Raw genomic sequence first — 21,103 nt, 5'->3', positions numbered from 1 at the left:
CTACACCCTGTCAGATCATCCATATTTAAAAAAAAAAAAAATCAGAAACTATCAAGCATGTACGTTATACTTGCACTGCAGAAGACAGAAGGTATAGACCCAGAACACAAACGATGTGTCACAGAGTTAGAGAACAGCAAACCACTTAATTTTGCTGGCTGAATATATCAACCTAGCTAACAAAATTTTGATGCTCTGTATTTCAAAGAGCCTAGAAGTACACAAATTTAGATCTCCTGAAAAAGGTCATCACCTTTTATTCATTATTGCTAGAGTGGAATATTATCGTTTCAGAAGGACAGCACAATGTCTTATGGCATGCTTGGGTATTTTTAACCTAAATCCACCAAAGACTGTAAAGTTACTCCTACTTAAAGTTTGTACTCGTTTTCCTCTCCAAAACTGAAATGATGATATCTGGCCTGGAATTCATTTACTGGGATTGTAAAACTTTAACAACAATGAGAAAAGTCAGAAAATAAGATACAGATGCACTGTATGGTAAAATACACTAGGGAAAGGCCATGGTGTTAATAAGTAAAAGAACAAAAGCTATCCAAAGTACAGCATTTTAAATTCCTCAGTAAATACCATCAGGAAATGAAAATCTTGAGGCTCAAAGTATTTTAACATTGCTATCATCTACTGATGAGATGAGGCCAAAAGAGACACTCAATGGGTTCAAAAATATAGTTAGACAAAATGAATAATTGATGGCACAACAGGGTGACTATGGTCAACGATAATTTATTGTACATTTTAAAATAACTAGGCAGCAGCCAGGCACAGTGCCTCATGCCTGTAATCCCAGAACTTTCGGAGGCCAAAGTGGGTGGATCACTTGAGGTCAGGAGATCGAGACCAGCCTGGCCAACATGGTGAGACTCCTGTCTCTACTAAAAATGCAAAAATTAGCAAGGTGTGGTGGCGCCCACCTGTAATCCCAGCTACTTGGGAGGCTGAGCCTGGAGGATTGCTTCAACCCGGGAGGAGCTGGTTGCAGTGAGCTGAGGTCATGCCACTGCACTCCAGCCTGGGTGACAGAGTGAGACTCCATCTCAAAAAAACAATAAAAAATAAAATAAAATAAATAAACTGAAACAAAATAAGATAAAAATAAAATAACTAGGCTGGGCACAGTGGCTCACACCTGTAATCCCAGCCAAGGTAGGGGATTGCTTGGGAGGCCAAGGTAGGGGATTGCTTGAGCTGAGGAGTTATGGGACCAGCCTGTACAACATAAGGAGACCTTGTCTCTACAAAAATTACAAACATTAGCTGGGTGTGGCAATGCAAGCCTGTAGTCCCAGCTACTCAGGAGGCTGAAGTGGGAGTATGGCTTGAGCCCTGGAGGTCAAGGCTGCAGTGAGCTGTGATTGCACCACTGCACTCCCGCCTGGGCAACAGAACAAGACCCTGTCTCAAAAAAAATTAATAAAATTAAGTTAAAATTAAAAATAACTAAAAGAGTATAACTGGATTGTTTGTAACACAAAGAAAGGATAAATGCTTGAGGTAATGAATACTCCATTTACCCTGATATGATTATTATGCATTGTATACCTGTATCAAAAGATCTCATGTACCCCATAAATATATATACCTACTATGTACCCACAAAAAATAAAAATAAAAAATAAAAATTTTTAACCACACATTAAAAAAAGACTTGAGATGCTCAAAATGGAAAGCTCAATGTAGTGGATCAATCTCTTGCGAACTTGATCAAGCCGGGAACTGTGTTTCCCAGAATTCCCTTTCCTGCACAGTACACCAAGTTCAAGATGGCCAAATTCTTACAAGGTCTTCATGAAGGTCACACAGGGTGATGACAAATGCAGACGTGTGTGGCAGTTTCCAGCTTGTCCCTGCTCTCCTCTTGTCCCCTCTGTGTCCAGCTCTTCTTCTGATCTGACCAACAATAGAGCAAGACCCAACAACAAATGCTTGGCTGTGGACCCACAGAGGCAGTAGCTACATGGAGGAAACAGCCTTCCACAGAACTCTCCAGAAAAAAGCCTTTCTGCATGCCTACTTTGGTGACTGTACACATTTGGCTTCTTAAAATTTTCCCAGTAAGCTCTCATTTATCAACCTGTACCAGTACCTCAGGAGGATCTATTAGTGATTTTTTCAGGTCTTTCCTTTTTCAGATAGATATTCCCATCCCCAGCACCTCTTATAATTGTGTACAGTCTGATTACCATATAAGTTCCTTACCCATAACACTCACAGTGGTTCTATTTCTCTGACCAAATTCTCAGTAATGTACTCAAAATTCAGCAATTAATTTGTAATCCAGCAGTACAGACCGAATGGGTTTAATTATTCTGATTAAACCCATTCTGAAAGCTATTTTCCTGTTACTATTAAGCTAAAATGTTCCTAAGATAATGAGGTTCACCTCATCCATTTACTTCTTTTTCTTTTCTTTCTTTTCTTCTTTTTTTTTTTTTTTGAGATGGAGTCTCACTCAGCCGCCCAGGCTGGAGTGCAGCTGTGCGATCTCGGCTCACTGCAACCACCATCTCCTGGGTTCAAGCGCTTCTCCCATCTCAGCCTCCCAAGTAGCTGGGATTACAGGCACCCGCCATCATGCCCGGCTAATTTTTGTATTTTAGTAGAGACAGGATTTCACCATGTTGGCCAGGCTGGTCTTTAACTCCTGACCTCAGGTGATCCGCCTGCGTTGGCCTCCCAAAGTGCTGGGATTACAAGCGTGAGCCACCGCACCCAGCCCATTTACTTCTATATGTAAGAAATATTCTCTGCTTTCTGTCAGGTGATTCTTTAAAAAGTCTGCTTCATTACTTTGGTCTTTAATCATTTCTCTACATGTGGCACATAAAAAATACATATTAAATAATACAACTTACAGTATTTATTCTAAGTGTTGTTTTAATCAATTTGTCATTTGGGGATTTGCTAAGAGAAAAGACAAATGGACCAAAAATTGGTAATTTTAAAGAAGTCTTCTCTGAAACGAGCCCGTGAATTCTAACTAGAAAATTATAAAAACACAAAACATATGAAGTAGTCATTAGAAATATCTTTTCCCCCAAAAGGAATGAATATATACTAAGCATTCAAATCCTGAACCAGACACTGGTAGGGCTGATTCAATGAATTTTTTTTTTTTTTTTTGAGACAGAGTTTTGCTCTCATTGCCCAGGCTGGAGTGCAATGGCACGATCTTGGCTCACTGAAACCTCCGCCTCCTGGGTTCAAGCGATTCTCCTGCCTCAGCCTCCCGAGTAGCTGAAATTACAGGCATGCACCACCACGCCCGGCTAATTTTGCATTTTTAGTAGAGATGGGGTTTCTCCATGTTGGTCAGGCTGGTCTACAACTCCCGAACTCAGGTGATCCGCCCGCCTCAGCCTCCCAAAGTGCTGGGATTACAGGCATGAGCCACTGCACCTGGCCTTTTTTTTTTTTTTGAGACAGAGTCTCACTCTGTCGCCCAGGCTGGAGTGCAGTGGCACCATCTCAGCTCACTGCAACCTCCGCCTCCCAGGTTCAAGCAATTCTCCTGCCTCAGCCTGGCAAGTAGCTGGGACTACAGGTGTGTGCCACCACGTCTGGCTAATTTTTGTATTTTTAGTAGACACGGGGTTTCACCATGTTGGCCAGGCTGGTCTGTAACTCCTGACTTCCAATGACCTGCCCCGCCTCAGCCTCCCAAAGTGCTGCGATTATAGGCGTGAGCCACCGCGCCCAGCCCTATTCAATGATTTTTTGTGACCTTTTCTAAAGATTCTTCAGTTTCTTTTTGACCTTAACAACCATAAAAGTCTAATATACATTTTCATACAGCTTTTATAAATTATCAACTATTTCTTTCATGACTGTGACATTAGGTATTCTATAGTTAGCCTGCTATATTCAAGGGTATAAAAACAACTCAAAAGTGAAAAGACAGAAATTATCTGCCATGAATAAGAACCATACTTCAATATGAGATTTGAGTACTAATCTCCAAAGCACTATGTAAGACTAAGAAAATTGATTATATCTGAAAACCCAACCCTAGAAGTAGCTAGTAGTACTGGGGGTGAGGGAAGATTAGGAGATATTCATGCTAATACAAGAACTCTTGTTTTACAAAATAATTCACTTTATAACTTATTTTAAAAGAACATTCATAAGGTGTGTTTAAAAGTACTGTATCTAGAAAAACTCTGGGAACAAATCATTTTACAAGATGGTGTTATTCTATAAAAACAAGTATAAATGCAAAAGCCAGTGCTTACGCTTACTAAAGGCCCACTGCTGGATCCCTACCCACAAAATGGTATAGAACTCATATTTCCAGTGGGAAGGATTTCTTCAGCTCCAACTCAAGAAAGAAACATACAACTAATGATTCACTAAAACACCACTGGGAAAAGAAAGAAATAGCACGTTATATGGCTTCTTATAGAATGCTTGAGTTTACTATAGAGTTTATATTTAATTTACACTTACTATGAAGAAAAATTGTACTTACAGTATCAGCACATTCTGAAAAGAATCCAGAACACTGTGAATCAATTCCTTTAAGGTCACAAATTTTAACTTAAATCAGTCTCAGATCCCATTCATTTGCTGATTATAATTATAGCTATAGCTATTTTTTTCAAATTGGAAAACTACATACTGAATTGAAATATAATCATACTCCAAAATTAGAATAAGATTTTTCTCTAAACTTGATATTTAAAATTGTTTAATCTACAGGAATAATAAAATTATTTAACCAGCTAGACTGGTTGAAGATACTAAAATTATTTTTTTAATCTGAGCACATTTCAATCATCACTTAACAATAGTTTCTAAAGTTTTCTAAAGTCTTCATAACAATTCACATATACAACTGACATTAATCAAACACCTATGACATGTAAACTGCAGTGAAAGACAAAAAAAAGGTGGGGGATAATTCCCCTTCCACAACACTAATTACAATTACAGCTTTTGCTTGCCCACTCCCTTAATTCCCAAAATAGTCAACAGAGCCCTTGCTCATTGTAACTGTCTCTTGCTGGTCCTTCATGGAGATGAACCTGCAACAGTGGGCTGTTTTAAGTTGCAATCCCTTTACTGAGGCTGCTTAGCATTTGTTGACCTCCTTGACTACAGCAGCTTATAGACTCCTCAAGTTCACAAGGAGCATGCATGAAAATGCTACAGCACAACCTATGACAATACTCTGATCCCTCAGCTGCAACTCATCAAATTACTAATGTTGTCCTGAACCCCTATTAACTTCAATAGGGACAGCACCATGTTTGAGAAGCCAAAGAAGAGACCCAGAGCTAGTGAAAAAGATGTAGGGTTTTTGAGGGAACTTACATGCAGGGCCATCCAGTCCAGTGGCAGCAGGCTAGAAAGAAGAACTGATCCCACTTGTAAAAAAGCATGCAGTTTATACAGCATTTTGACTTAGCACCCTCCCCCATCAACCTCCACCTGGCAACCTTCATTTAACCCAAAACAAAGATCCTCAATCTTCCTGCAAAGCCCAGGATCCACAGGACTGGCCTGGGGGCTCAGATGTTCCTTATAGATAATGAATGAACCTGCTGGTTGGCCACTGCCAGATTCCTTAGTTAGGTACCCTATGAACACAAGCTGTTCTTAGACCTCAGGGTCATTCTCGGGGTATGCTTAAGTAAGTTACTGCTGTCAGGTACATCTGCTATACAGGTTCATATTCAGAGTATGCCTCTGTTATTACTGTCAGATGTGTCTGGCGTACAACTAGTCAATTTGGTATTTTCCTCTGGAAAACATTACCTGACACTTGCCCATAATGACACTCATATGCCACTTCTCTCCCCACGAAGTTTCCAGAGTTCTTCCTGCAGTGCATCTCTATTGGCACCACAGAGCATTACCCAAGCAAGCCAATGCCCTCTGCAAATGTGAAGAGCTCCCTGGGGGTACTTCCAGTAGGAGGCTCATAAGAACAAGGACTAGGAAATGAGCCAGGCATGGTGGCTCACACCTGTAATCCCAGCACTTTGGGAGGCCAAGATGGGAGGACTGCTTAAGCCCAGGAGCTTAAGACCAGCCTGGGCAACATGGCGAAACCCTGTCTCTACAAAAAAATACAAAAAATTATCTGGGCATGGTGGCAGGTGCCTGTAGTCCCAGCTACTTGGGAGGCTGAGGCAGGAGGATCCCTTGAGCCCAGGAGCTCAAGGCTGAGGTTGCAATGAGCAACCACACTCCAACCTGGATGACAAAGCAAGACCCTGTCTCAAAAAAAGGAAAAGAAAAATGAGCACATCAGAGACACCTTATGGCTTCACTAGTGACTTCACTACTTGGAAGAATTTTTTAAACTACTGATAAGCTTTCACATTTTAAGTCCTTGAGATACACATTAAAACCTGTCTCAAAAAAATTAAATTTTAAAGATTTCATAAGATTTGCTTATAAATCCATTAGGAACATTTATAACATTGTCTCAAAAGATACTATTAGCTTTCACTGGGATTGAGGCACCTTTGAGATTTGGGTTTAAATTCAAAGATAATTCAGAAATGAGAATGGGGTGTAGTTTTTATCTTTCATTTAGGAAGACTTTCTGCTTCCAGTAATAATGATTATATATAATTCAGACAAATCTCTTCACTGAGAACAGGTAGAAATCTAGACAAAAATGAGTGCTAGGAATGACCAAAAAACCTATCATTTTGCACAGATTGTACACAATAGAAAATCCAAAACAAACTACAAATAAGCTAGCAGAAAAAATTAGCTTATCAAAGCTGAGGGATACAAAAGTTAATATTCAAAAGCCAACAGTATTTCTATACACCAGCAATAAAGCTAGGAAATGAATTTTTAATACCATTCCTAAAACCATCAAAAAGTATCAAATTCCTAGAAATAAAAAGTGGAAAACCTTCTACATAGAACGCTATTAAACAAACAAAAAATACTTTTACAAATTAAAGGGACCTAATAAAGTGAAGGGATATCCCACGTTCTTGAAATTTAACACTGTAAAGATGTCAATTCTATCCAAATTGATCTAGAGACCCAATACCATCCCAATTAATCCTAACAAATTTTTAATAGAAATTTACAGGCTGATTTTATTTATTTATTTATTTGAGACAGAGTCTCACTCTGTCACCCAGGCTGGAGTGCAGTGGCACAATCTTGGCTGACTGCAACCTCCCCTTCCCGGATTCAAGGGATTCTCCTGCCTCAGCCTCCCGAGTAGCTGGGATTACAGGCACCCGCCACCATATCCAGCCAATTTTTTTGTATTTTTAGTAGAGACGGGGTTTCACCATGTTGGCCAGGCTGGTCTCGAACTTCTGACCTCAAGTGATCTGCCCACCTCGGCCTCCCAAAAGTGCTGGGATTACAGGCATAAGCCACCACGCCCGGCAGAAGATTTAAAAATGTATACGTAAATACAAATAGCCAAGGCAAACAAGACGTCCTTGAAGAAGTATAACAAAAAGACTTTCTCTCTGGATCAGGACATATTATAAAGCTCAGTCACTAGATAAGCAGATGAAAAGAATGAACAGAAGGCCCAGAAATAGATCATACAGGGATGCTTGCTATACAAGACAGTTGGCACTGCAAATCAGATCTTTTCAAATGACACTGTCATTTGGCTATTTATAAGGGAAAACAAAATTCAACTTAACCACCAACTCACACCATACATAAATATTAATTTCAGGTGGATTACAGACCTAAATATAAAAGTCAAAACAATAATGCTCCTTAAATATAATATAGAAGAATATCTCTTTGTGGATACAGCAAGCACCCATCATAAAGGAAAAGACAGATAAACTGGACTATATTAAAATTAAGAACTTCTATTTGTCAAAAAGAAAGTTAACAGTTAAGCCACAAAGCAGATATTATACATACATGTACACACACTGACATTTTTTAAATGGCCAACACATGATAACAAAAAGCAGACCAACTCTTAGTCAATAATTTTACTGATTTTAAATTCCCTAAAGAAAATGCACTTTGTTATTGCCTGAACCTGGGGTAGACCTCACCTATCACCCCCAGCCTTAGGTACACTACTGACTTTTGGGGTTTTGCAATGTTTATGTCATCACCTAGGTCAAGTTACATAAGGTTTGGCTTTGTGATAATTCACTGAATATCTCCTATATCTTATGAAGTGTTTGCCATGCTTCACTGTGGCATAGTTTAAAAAGCCAATGAGTATGTACACCTCTTGATTTAAAAAAGTGGTAAAATAAAAAGAGAAAGACAAAAGCTGAATATCCTTAATATGTTAGCATCTTACAAATCAGTATAATATAAACACCCAAAGAGAAAACAGACAAAGAGATATTAACAGTCCTTTCACAAAAGAAATGCAATTACCTAATAAAAGCTGTTTGTTCCTGGCCAGGCATGATGGCTCACATCTGTAATCCTAGTACTTTAGGAAGCTGAGGTGGGAGGATCACTTGACCTCAGGAGTTACAGACCATCCTAGGCAACTTAGTGAGACCTCATCTCTATTTTAAATAAAAAGAAGAAAAAGAAAAGCACTGTTCCATCACAATAGTAATCAATTAAATAAAAAAAAAAAAAACCAAAAATGAGAAATCAGTTTTAACCTATCAGATTGGTAATAAGTAAAGTAACTGGAAAATATCTAGTGCTCTCTCATAGGTATGGGAAAATGTGAACTCACATTCAAATCAGGTAGAAAGAAATATAAAGGTTTCTGCCCATAATTTCTAAAAAAAAAAAAAACACACCATACTAAAGAAGATGGTATATTCTGTCATACATGTCACAAAACTAAAAAATGGGCAAACTATTCCACATTTTTGCTTGTGGCTCATAAAATTCACTAGGAGCTAACTGCCTATTTTAAAGGAGAACTTTGGAACTTGGTATTGACCTATGTAATGAGACTATTTTATGCCCAATATTAATTAGTTCTTGTAAGACACTGGAATAAACTTGCTATTCTAATAAAAGCCACAAATGTTTCATCTTTTTTCTTCTTAGTTGCAGTTCTTCTCCCCAGACTAACAGCATACCAAGCATCTTAAACTGTTTTGCCCCAGATTTCCTCTGTAACAACTAATCTGGACAGGATGTTTTTATGACCATGGATAATGAAATTGCAATCTTTACCAATTAGCTGCTTGTATAAACATTCTGTTTCCCAAATATAAAATCCACCAATTTCCAAACACACACTGATCATTCATGTGTGGAACACTAACGTGTTCAAATTCAATTTGTCTGAGAAAATTTGTTACGGAATTGTATAATTCCATGCATACAAAGCTGAGTTTAAAGAAACAAATGTATACTCAAAATATTTAAAGAGAAAAATGTTTTGCTAATCTCTGTAAAGTGGGATTTGAGGTGATTCTGCATTCTTCTTCACTGTCCCCTCAAGTACCTGAATTTCTTACACTAAACTTGTACATTCAGGGCAAGAAGCTATTATTTGTAGAAAACATCCTCTTCCCCCTTGTCCATTTTCCTGCACCATGTGGCCTTTGCATCTTCTGCCTGCACTGCTTCTAAAGGCACCACCATCCTCTCAACACCCAGGTTCAGAACCATAGCTGCTTCTGAGGCTATGGCCTCTTTCCTGACACTTGACCAGCCAGCTGTCAGGGCTCACTCATCCCAGCTGTGTTGCTCCTTTCACTTTCCAAGGCTGCTACTCCCAGCTTCCGGTATCTTTTATTTTTTTCATTTATTTTTTATTTTTGAGACACAGTCTTGCTCCATCACCCAGGCTGGAGTGCAGTGGCGCAATCTTGGCTCACTGCAACCTCCACCTCCCGGGTTCAAGCAATTCTCCTGCCTCAGCCTCCTGAGTAGCTGGGATTACAGGCGCACGCCACCATGCCTGGCTAATTTTTGTATTTTTAGTAGAGACGGGGTTTCACCATGTTGGCCAGGCTGGTCACGAACTCCTGACCTCAAGTGATCCGCCCACCTAGGCCTCCCAAAATGCTGAGATTATAGGCGTGAGCCACCACACCCAGCCTCCAGTATCTTTTAGTTTTAATTCATCTTACAAAAAAAGTTTGTTGGCTCACTCTTCCTAAAGTAAACTCCAAGGATGTCCTTTCCTTCACTCTTAACGGTTCCCCAGCCCCATATACTCACACCCTAGTACTCGATCAAGGTCTCTGTGGTAAGGCCCCTGCCTTCTTGTTCTCATCACTTCCTTTCTCAAACCTTACTTCAACTATTCTCTGACCAATTAAGTATAGACCAATGGTTTTCAAACTTTAATACATCACAATCACCTAGAGAACTAGTTAAAACCCAGGTTTCTGGGATTTCTGAGTTTCTGAATCAGTAGGTCTGGAGTGGAGCCCAAGAGTCTGCATTTCTAACAAGTTTCCAGGTGATGCTGATGCTGCTCATCTGGGGACCACACTCTGAGAACCACTTGGTATAGACTATATGTTCCTGCTACATGATTCCATCAAGCAATTCCCTTCACCTGGCATATATTGCAGCTGCGACTGAAATCCTTTCAAGATGGACCTCTTAGACCACAACCCTTCCATGAAGCTTTACAGCAGGGGTGTCGAATCTTTTGGCTTCCCTGGGCCACATTGGAAGAATTGTCTTGGGCCACACAGGAAATATACTAACACTAACGATAACCAATAAGCTAAAAAAGAAAAAAAAAACGCAAAAAAAATCTCATGTCTTAAGAAAGTTTACGAATTTGCGCTGGGCCACATTCAAAGCCATCCTGGGCCACATGCAGCCCACAGACCGCGGGTTGGATAAGCTTACTTTACAAGGATACCTTCCCCTCTCTGCAACCCAAATAAAATGTGATATGCTGTGATATGGAAGCCCGGCAGCACTTTATTTCCAATTCTAGTGACAATTATAGTTGGTCTTGTATCATGGTATGTGCCTCCTATCCCCATTAGACAAGGTCAAGAGGTTAGGAGATTCATTCTTATTGGTCTTTGGACATGGAGATGCCTAGTACAGAACCTTGCAAATATCAAGAACTCAGTTTGAAACTTGCTGACTTATGCTGAACTAGGCTGAACTAAAATTTCAAAAGGGCATTGTCCTTTATTCTGTTACACACTGCAAGCCCTCAAATAGTAGCTAGTAATATCACTGACAGGCAAAGTACACTTGTTTCCATAACAGTAAGCAACAGGAAGCAGTACTCAACACAATCCATTTACAAAGGCATGAACAAGTTTCTTCAAAGGCCGTGTGTCTTGAAAGTAAATCAAGATTGACAATAGAGGGAGAAATAAGATGCTTGGTTTTTATATTTTTTAAAGTCTTTTGAATGATATGGTAGGTCTATACTATTTTCAGATTTATCTGCAAGTGATCCCAAAGGTCTGTGATGTTTGGTAATTAATGACTTAACTCACACAGGCTTGGGTGAAATACTCGGACAGTAAAAATGCCTAATGACAAACTTTAATCTTTTGTCCTTTCAAAAAGAAAGCAACATAAATTGCTACAACTGTTTTAGAAAACTGGCCATGCCGTGGCCCAGCAACTTCCCTCCTTCCTAGGTATGTACCCAAGAGAAAGGAAAGCAACTGCCCACCAAAAGACCGGTACAAAAACATTCATAGTTTTATTTGAATTAGCCAAAAAACAGGAATCTAACTAGATACTCATTAACAAGAAAGTGGATAAGTTGTGTTTTACCATGCAATAAAATGGAAACAAGAAAAAGATTCAGGAAACTTTTGCTCCAATAATTGTAAACCACACTCACCAAATGAGAAAGAAACCCAAGGGAACGAATGGTTCACCAAAATATTTCCATCGTGTCCAATCCTATCTTCCCTGAGAAATTATATGTAGTAATGTGAATATCAAATTTGGGAACTTGGAAAATTTCATTGTGATGCCTCCTGCCAACCCACAGCATTCTGACATGATGGGCCTCCTTGAATCCCACTTAATGAGGGATAAAAACCTAGATAAGCCAGGAATGGTGGCTCACACCTATAATCCCAGCACTTTGGAAGGCCAAGGTGGGAGGATCACTTGAGCCCAGGAGTTCAAGGCTAGCCTGGGCAACACGACAAAACCCCACTTCTACAAAAAATACAAAATTAGCTGGGCATGGTGGAATGCACCTGTGTGGTCCCAGCTACTCTGGAGGCTGAGGTGGGAGGATCACCTGAGCCTGGATAGATAGAGGCTGCAGTGAGCTGAGATCGCACCACTGCACCCCAGCCTGGGCAAGAGAGTGAGACCCTATCTCCAAAAAATAAATAAATAATGAATAAATAAATAAAAAGAACTTTGATATGGTTTGGATCTGTGTCCCCACCTAAATCTCAGGTTCAATTGTAATCCTCAATGTTGGAGGTGGTGCCTGGTGGGAGATGATTAGATAATGGGTGCAGTTTCTAATAATTTAATACCATCCACCTGGGTACTGTTCTCATGATACTGAGTTCTCAAAAGACCTGGTTGTTTAAAAGTGTGTAGTACGGTCCCCCCTACGGCACCCCCCTTCCTCCTGCCATGTAAGAGACTTGCCAGCTTCCCCTTTGCTTTCTGCCATGATTGAAAGCTTCCTGAGGCCGAGTGTGGTGGCTCACGCCTGTCTCAACGTTTTGGGAGGCCGAGGCGGGCGGATCACGAGGTCAAGAGATCGAGACCATCCTGGCCAACATGGTGAAGCCCCATCTCTACTAAAAATACAAAAATTACTCCGTCTCTACTAAAAATACAAAATTAGTCAGGCATGGTGGCACACACCTGTAATCCCAGCTACTCGGGAGGCTGGGGCGGGAGAATCGCTTGAACCCAGGAGGCAGAGGTTGCAGTGAGCCGAGATCGCACCATTGCACTCCAGCCTGGGCAATAAGAGCAAAACTCAGTCTCAAAAAAAAACAAAAAAAATTAGCTGGGTGTGATGGCACGCACCTGTAGTCCCAGCTACTCAGGAGGCTAAGGTAGGAGAATCACTTGAACCCAGGAGGCACAGGTTGCAGTGAGCTGAGATCCCGCCACTGCACTCCAGCCTGGTGACAGAGCGAGACTCCATCTCAAAAAAAAAAAAAAAAAAAAAAAAAAAAGAAAGCTTCCTGAGGCCTCCCCAGAAGCAGTCATGCCTCCTGTACAGCCTGCAGAACCATCCATGAACATATTAAACCTCTTTTCTTTATAAATTACCCAGTCTCAGGTACTTCTTTTTTGTTTTTTGAGGCAGTCTCATTCTGTCACCCAGGCCGGAGTGCAGTGGCGAGATCTTGGCTCACTGCAACCTCCACCTCCCAGGTTCAAGCGATTCTCCTGCCTCAGCCTCCCGAGTAGCTGGGATTATAGTCGCCCACCACCATGCCTGGCTAATTTTTTTTTGCATTTTTAGTAGAGACGGGGTTTTGCCATGTTTTAGCCAGGCTGGTCTCGAACTCCTGACTTCAGGTGGTCCGCCTGACTCAGTCTCCCAAAGTGCTGGGATTATAGGCATGAGCCACGGTGCCCAGCCTCAGGTATTTCTTTATAGCAGCACGACAACACAACTAATACAAACCTAGATAAAAGTTCTTAAATTTTCAATGTGATGAAATTTGTTCTAAAAACCTTCTTTAAAAAAGGACACCGGGATACACGCTGAATAAAGCCACCTAAGCTATTTCCTGTTATGCACATGTACAAGCCTTTCCCCCTTTTATCTAAACTATTTAATGCTCCAGTTGTTTTTTATTTCTGGGTACCTACCACTTACTGTCCGAGGCCCTGGTAAAACTGAAGACAGAAGGAAAAGACAGAAAAGTTCCCTGACCTCCTTGAAGGAAGGAAATACAGGTAATAATAACGCCAGGAAGTAAACTAACCAAAGCTTTTCCAACCCTCCAGGTACAACTGTGGAACCACATTCTAGACCAATACTACCTAACAGAACATTCTGCAATGATGGGAATGTTCTATATCTGCACTGTCTAATACAGTAGCCACTAGTCAAATGTGGCTATTGGGTATCTGAACTATGGCCAGTGCAACTGAGGAACTGAACCTTTATTTTCTTTTTCTTTTTTCTTTTTTTTTTTTTTTTTTTTTTTGAGACCGGGTCTTGCTCTGTCGCCTAGTCTGGAATGCAGCGGTGCAATAATGCACGACTCATTGCAGCCTCGATGTCCCGTTCCCAAATGATCCTCAGCCCCACCTCCACGATAGCTCCCACAGTAGCTGGAACTACAGGCATGTGCTACCACACTCAGCTGATTTTGGGGTGGGGGGGATTTTTTGTAGACAGAGTTTCACCATGTTGCCCAAGCTGGTCTCAAACTCCTGGGTTCAAGTGAATCTTTTAGTTTTAATTAAAATTTAACAAATTTAATGTCTAATTAACATATTTACATAGCCACATGTAGCTAGAAGCTACCACATTTGACAGCACAATTCTACACATGTCCATCATAATATTTACCATTAATATATACTATAATTCAACTATAGTATACAGTATAGTAATTAGAAATTATACTATAGTTACAACTACTAGTTGTAAACAGCATCAATTTAACAGCTCTTGAAGGGGGAATAAAAAACATTAAGCAGGCTGGGCGCGGTGGCTCACGCCTGCAATCCCAGCACTTTGGGAGGCTGAGGCAGGTGGATCACCTGAGGTCAGGAGTTTGAGACCAGCCTGGCCAACATGGTGAAACCCTGTCTCTACTAAAAATACAAAAAATACAAAAATATTAGCCAGGCATTATGGCAGGCCTGTAATCCCAGCTACTCGGGAGGCTGAGGCAGGAGAATCGCTTGAACCCGGGAGGCGGAGGTTCCAGTGAGTCGAGATCGCACCATTGCACTCCAGCCTGGGCAACAAGAGCGAAACTCCATCTCAAAAAAAAAAAAAAAAAAAGCCGGGCATGGTGGCTCACGTCTGCAATCCCAGCACTTTGGGAGGCCCAGGCAGGCCAATCACGAGGTCAGGAGTTCGAGACCAGCCCAATCAACATGGTGAAACCCCATCTCTATTAAAAATATAAAAATTAGCTGGGCATGGTAGCACGCACCTGTAATCCCAGCTATTCAGGAGGCTGAGGCAGGAGAATTGCTTGAACCCAGGAGGCAGAGGTTGCAGTGAGCTGAGATCGCACCACTGCACTCCAGCCTGGGCAACAGAACGAGACTCAGTCTCAAAAAAAAAAAAAAAAAAAAAACACATTAAACATACCAGGGTTTAGACGCATCTGGATTTCAGAGACGCTAAAAGAAAATGGGAAGAAAAGTGTACCTTAGAATAGAGGAAATCCAGTAGCCATGTTTTCCCCTTGAAGATGAGCAGCCTGTGGAAAATGATATAATACATCTATGCCTACAATAGAGCTCCGCACAGAGAAAGTGTTCAATAAACATTTGCTCAACAAAGTACCAAAATAATCCCTGACTAGGATTCTAAGAACAAGGAATTGGATCTGTTATATTTGTATTCCTAGCACCTACACAGTGCTTTGAACAATATGCACTAAATATTTATCTTTTAATTGGCATGCAATGACAACAGTGGAAAAAATGGTGGGGCTACAAATAACATTTCAAAGACAGAAGCAGAACTCACTGACCAGAATGGGGTATTGAAAGAACTCTAGTACTATGCACAGAACAAGGCAAATCTAGAAGAGGAGCTGAGTTTGAGGAAAGAAGCTAAATGTAAGAGAACAGTACGTGGTGCCTACTACTTAGAAAACTATATACTAGATACTTTAAGAACTATAAAGGTGCAACTTGCCCTCAAGAAGTTAAGGTCCAGCAGAGGATGGAGTCTGTATATAACTATAGTGCAAAGAAACGATAAATGCTCTAAGAAGGATACTGATGAAGTGTTGTGGCTATGTAGAAGACAGAAAAGCATATTTCCAGAAGCACAGGGTTAGGGTTAAAACAATAAAGCATTACACCAAGGGCAAGAAAGAAGAGGAAAATGGCCAAAGGCAATAGACTGTTAAGGAAAATAAAGATTATTGCAGAGGAAGAAGGCTAGAGATGGAAGTAGGAAGACTAGGAGTATTTGACAGAAAAGAAGGGAAAAGAATTTGAAGGAGATCCAGACTATCCAATGCCATAAAGCAGTAAAATATCTGCCAAAAAATCCTAATTATTGTTACCATTCCAAGTCCAGTTCAGGTCCTATCTACTCTCAAATCCTCTCACATTCCTTCAGGCTTGAATTAATCTCTCCTCCTCATATATTCCCACTGTACCAACAATAACATGTCCACAGACAAGAACTATGTATTAAGCTCAGAACTCTGTAGACACAGCACAGCATCTTTGACATATGGAATATAATATACTCAACTGAGTATAATTATCCTAAAATATTCTCTGGACTGAGTTTTTAAATAATGACAGCTTATTTTTCAGTAGCACATCAATGAAAACTACACCACATCAAGATTGGGTTGTGACGGAAGGTTGGGTTGTGACGGGTGGGCGCGGTGGCTCACGCCTGTAATCCCAGCTCTTTGGGAGGCCAAGGTGGGTGGGCCACCTGAAGTCAGGAGTTCGACCAGCCTGGCTAACGTGGTGAAACCCCATCTCTACTAAAAATACAAAAATTAGCTGGGCGTGGTGGTGGGCACCTGTAATCCCAGCTACTCAGGAGGCTGTGGCAGGAGAATCACTTGAACATGGGAGGCAGAGATTGCAGTGAGCACCACCACACTCCAGCCTGGGTGACAAGAGCGAAACTCCGTCTCAAAAAAAAAAAAAAAAAAGAAAGAAAAAGATTGGGTTGTGACATCTACTTAAGTGGCCAGAACTTCTCTTTCATTCAGTTTGTTGGGTATCAAATGTGGATCAGATGTTGTATACAAAAGTTTTTCAGAGGAAGACCTCATAGTAAAGGTGAAGGGGTTAATTAACTCCAAATGAGAAGTGCTAAAATAAAGGTAGTCATGTGCTGCATAATGATGTTTCAGGCAATGACAGAAACAGTCTTTACAGAAATCTTAGACAGGAAAAGGCTCTACAGAAATCTTAAACAGTGATTTTCTCCAAGCATTCCGAATAAGTTATCTTCTGTTACATGATAATTGTTACGATTATCTCCTGTTACATAAAAAAGCATGTTATTCATGGGAAATGGAATTTTTAAAAAGTATAAAATGCATTACAGAAGCGGGTTTGCACTGTGCACTCAAGTGCCATACTGGCCTCCAGCAGGCCTCTTAACAGTCCTCAACCTAACAGTTACCAAACTCCTCATCAAACTCCTCATTACCTCTGTAAAACAGAGATCTGGCTGTTGCCATCAATACACATGTTTTTGGCTAATGGTTAACTATCTAGTTCAACTTCACACTTCTGCTCCCTTATATATTGAGCTGGATGCTTTGCATCCAAAAGTCAGTTGCATTTCTTACCCAAAACTGTCAATTCCTCTGGTAATAATCATTACATGTTTTTCATTTAAATAGTGTGCAAACCAATTACAAGAAAGTGCCATTTCTGTAAAAATTACATTGGATGCTTTGGTAAGATTCAACAAAGGTGATGAGTCACTTAAAAAATGTGCCTGTCAAATCGGATGTGGGTTAGATTATGTTAAAAGACAGGAGACAACTATAAAAATCTATTATTCTGCACTAGTTTCATAGGTTATCTAAATTATTGCTCCACTTTCAAGTTGCCGAAACTGAACCTACTGCACACATAGGATGGATTATACAAGATGACACTGAACTTCAGTCAGCTGAGAAAGGTCCTAGACATATGTCAAAATAGTGGCAATGAGCTAGGCATGGTGGCTCATGCCTGTAATCCCAGCACTTTGGGAGGCTGAGGCAGAGGTTGCAGTGACCCAAGATCATGCCACTGCCCTCCAGCCTGGGTGACAGAGAGAGACATGGTCTCAAAAAAAAAAACAACAACAACAACAACAAAAAAACACTTGAGGACTATTATAAATAGTGATGCAATGATATTATATCATTTCTATGCAATGACATTATATCATTTTCAAATGATATAATGAGGCAGGTGGATCATTTGAGGTCAGGAGTAGAAGACCAGCCTGGCCAAAATGGTGAAACCTCATCTCTACTAAAAATGTAAAAATTAGCCGGCATGGTAGTGTGCGCCTGTAATCCCAGCTACTCAGGAGGCTGAGGCAGGAGAATCGTTTGAACCTGGGAGGCAGAGGTTGCGGTGAGCCAAGATCACGCCACTGCACTCCAGCCTGGGAGACAGAGCACGACTCCGCCTCAAACAAACAAATACTGGTAATCAAAAGTATGCTTTAGGCTGGGCACGGTGGCTCACACCTGTAATCCCAGCACTTTGGGAGGCCGAGGCGGGCAGATCATGAGGTCAGGAGTTTGAAACCAGCCTGGCCAACGCAGTGAAACTGTGTCTCTACTAAAGATACAAAAATTAGCCAGGCATGGTGGCAGGCACCTGTAATCCCAGCTACTCGGGAGGTTGACACACAAGAATCCCTTGAACCTGGGAAGCGGAGGTTGCAGTGAGCCGAGATCACACCACTGCACTCCAGCCTGGGCGACAGAGCAAGACTACATCTCAAAAAAAAAAACGAAATAAGAAAGAAAAGTATGCTTTATGGCAAAATAGTTATATGTGCATTCATATTCGATTGCTTAGAGCTTTACCAATTTTTAAAATTAATTTTCCAATTATGGACTCCAAACCATCAAATAAGGGGAGCTCCTACAAGAACACCCTGCTAACACTATTCCTTCAAGTCTCTACATAAAGGCTACCTCCTGATTAACAGCCCCAAGGATACTAACCACCTCTTCAAAATACCTTCAACTAGTGCTAGACTGCTATTGGTTTTAACCTCAAAACACTTTAAAAAGCCAAATGCATTATAAATAACGAAAATTACATTACTTTCCACTTTCAATCTTGATGCTCAATAAGTAAAACAAAACGAGCTCAATAAATCCCTGCAGAGTTAGATCTTACAAAGACAACATGCCCACGAAAAAACGTAGGTTTTTCAAAAGAATCTGTGAAAATCCAAGGCTAAGCAATTTAAGGAGAGAATTTATACCTTAATGGAGGAGAAATAAGTAGGAAATAAGTCAAAGTATGTGAAACAAACTAAAAAAGAAAGGAAACATATATGGACCAATTTTAACAAAAATTCAGTTACCCCAGACAAGTGCTAGACTGGTTCTAAAAAGAAAAATGTTAAAACTCAATTTTAACATTAATGATACATCCACTAATCTTACCCACTGCTACATTTTATTATACATAAAGAAAACATTCATGAAACCAGGAAGTATACATCATAGTCTTTTCTTTAAAGTACCTTACAATCCAGTTGTGAACACTGGAATTAATACACGAAAACTTTATATCCAGAGATTAGGACAATAGGTGTTCAATAAATGTTTGCTGGTCTCGTTAAGAGATAAACATCTTAAGATCCTATATTATTAACTTATCAAGACAACAGGCAAGATGTGACAATTCAGACTCATGATGACCAAATGAACTGTACAAATCAAAATAGCTATAAATGTTCAAAGGAAACAGTACCCATTTCAGACTGAAGAGGTTATGTTTTATACAGGAGATAGTATATGAACTACATCTGAAAAAATTAGTGGGGTTACAGTAAAGTTGTGTGACCAAAAAGAAGAGGGCACTCAAATGTGGTTAAAAACACTTGAGGCCCAGTGGCCCATGCCTGTAATCCCAGCACTTTGGGAGGCTGAAGCAGGTGGATCACGAGGTCAGGAGTTCGAGACCAGCCTGTCCAACATGGTAAAACCCCATCTTTACAAAAAAATACAAAAATTAGCCAGGCGTCATGGTGCACGCCTGTAATCCCAGCTACTAGGGAGGCTGAGGCACGAGAATCACTTGAACCCAGGAGGTGGAGGTTGCAGTGAGCCAAGATCATGCCACTGCCCTCCAGCCTGGGTGACAGTCTCAAAAAAAAAAAAAACAAAACAAAACACTTGAGGACTATTATAAATAGTGATGCAATGATACTATATCACTTCCATGCAATGACATTAAATCATTTTCAAAGTGCTTTCATGTTTATCATTTTACTGACTGCATATCACAACCACCCAGTGAATTCACAAACCAGAGAACCATACACTTGAGGAGAAACACAGAAAAAGAATATCTAAGCCTGGGCAACATGGCAAAACCCCATCTCCACTAAAAATAACAAAAATTAGCCAGGCGTGGTGGCGTGTGCCTGTAATCCCAGCTACTTGGGAGGCTGAGGTGGGAGAATCGCTTGAATGTGGGAGTCGGAGGTTGCAGTGAGCCAAGATTGCACCACTGCACTCCAGCCTGGGCAGTGCACAGTGAGTGAGGCACTGTCTCAAAAAAAAAAAAGAAAAAAAAAAAAAAACAACTAAATGCAGTGTTCCATGTGGAGAGTGAAAGAGATGTGTTAATACTACTTACTACCTGAAATAAGCTCATGGATGTCCTACTTCAAATCCTATACAGGGGTCTTACCATTTTTACTAAAAGACCATATTTCACTATCTAAGACAACCAACTACAGACAGCTAAATACAGAGTAAACTCTGAGACAGTAATCACTTATTCTGTTAAAGTTTGTATATTATGAAATTCATCTACCTAAAGTTTTCCCCTTGAGTCTGAGCCTAATTATAACTGATTTTCCCTACTCTACTAGAGATCAGAATGAAAAATCTATTAACACAATCATCCTTAGAGTGCAACAAATTGAGCCATTTACCCTAGCCCCAAACTTGGGAAGCCTTTTGCAGTTGTTACAGAAACCAGAAAAGTAGTCTTGCAAAGAATCAGCACAAGGGCAAAAAGTTAAATCAGTATCAGCACATATACCTTCCCTTAATGCCTTTTTATTATGTATAAAACAGTGTGGGTTACCTCTCCTCCGACTTCCAATGTCCTCCCTATCAACCATTAAATGTTAATGCTTATTTTTGTCAGATAAAATATAAAAGGGGGCCGGGCATGGTGGCTCACACCTGTAATCCCAGCACTGTGGGAGGCCGAGGCAGGTGGATCATTTTGAGATCAGGAGTTTGAGACCAGCCTGGGCAACATGGCAAAACCCCATCTCTACAAAAAATTACAAAAATTAGCAGGACATGGTGGCGCACACCTGTAGTCC

General features: G+C 40.5%; 1 protein-coding gene across 4 annotated transcripts in view; it reads right to left on the bottom strand.

Annotated features, from left to right (window-relative positions):
• Positions 1 to 21,103, bottom strand: part of CDKL5 (cyclin dependent kinase like 5) — a 227,453-nt gene that overhangs the window by 180,222 nt on the left and 26,128 nt on the right. The window contains exon 3 of one of the 4 annotated variants that reach the window (XM_054544372.2): positions 8,368 to 8,504. The exons of the other annotated variants lie outside the window; for them this stretch is intronic. The gene's annotated coding sequence lies outside the window, so the exon portion shown is untranslated. The remainder of the gene's footprint in view (positions 1 to 8,367; positions 8,505 to 21,103) is intronic. 4 annotated transcript variants of the gene reach the window in all.

The sequence above is a fragment of the Pongo abelii genome, chromosome X (assembly GCF_028885655.2).
Source record: "Pongo abelii isolate AG06213 chromosome X, NHGRI_mPonAbe1-v2.0_pri, whole genome shotgun sequence".
NCBI lineage: Eukaryota > Metazoa > Chordata > Mammalia > Primates > Hominidae > Pongo > Pongo abelii.
Note: the sequence above shows the minus strand (reverse complement) of the source record. Positions and strands in the feature narration are given on the sequence as shown.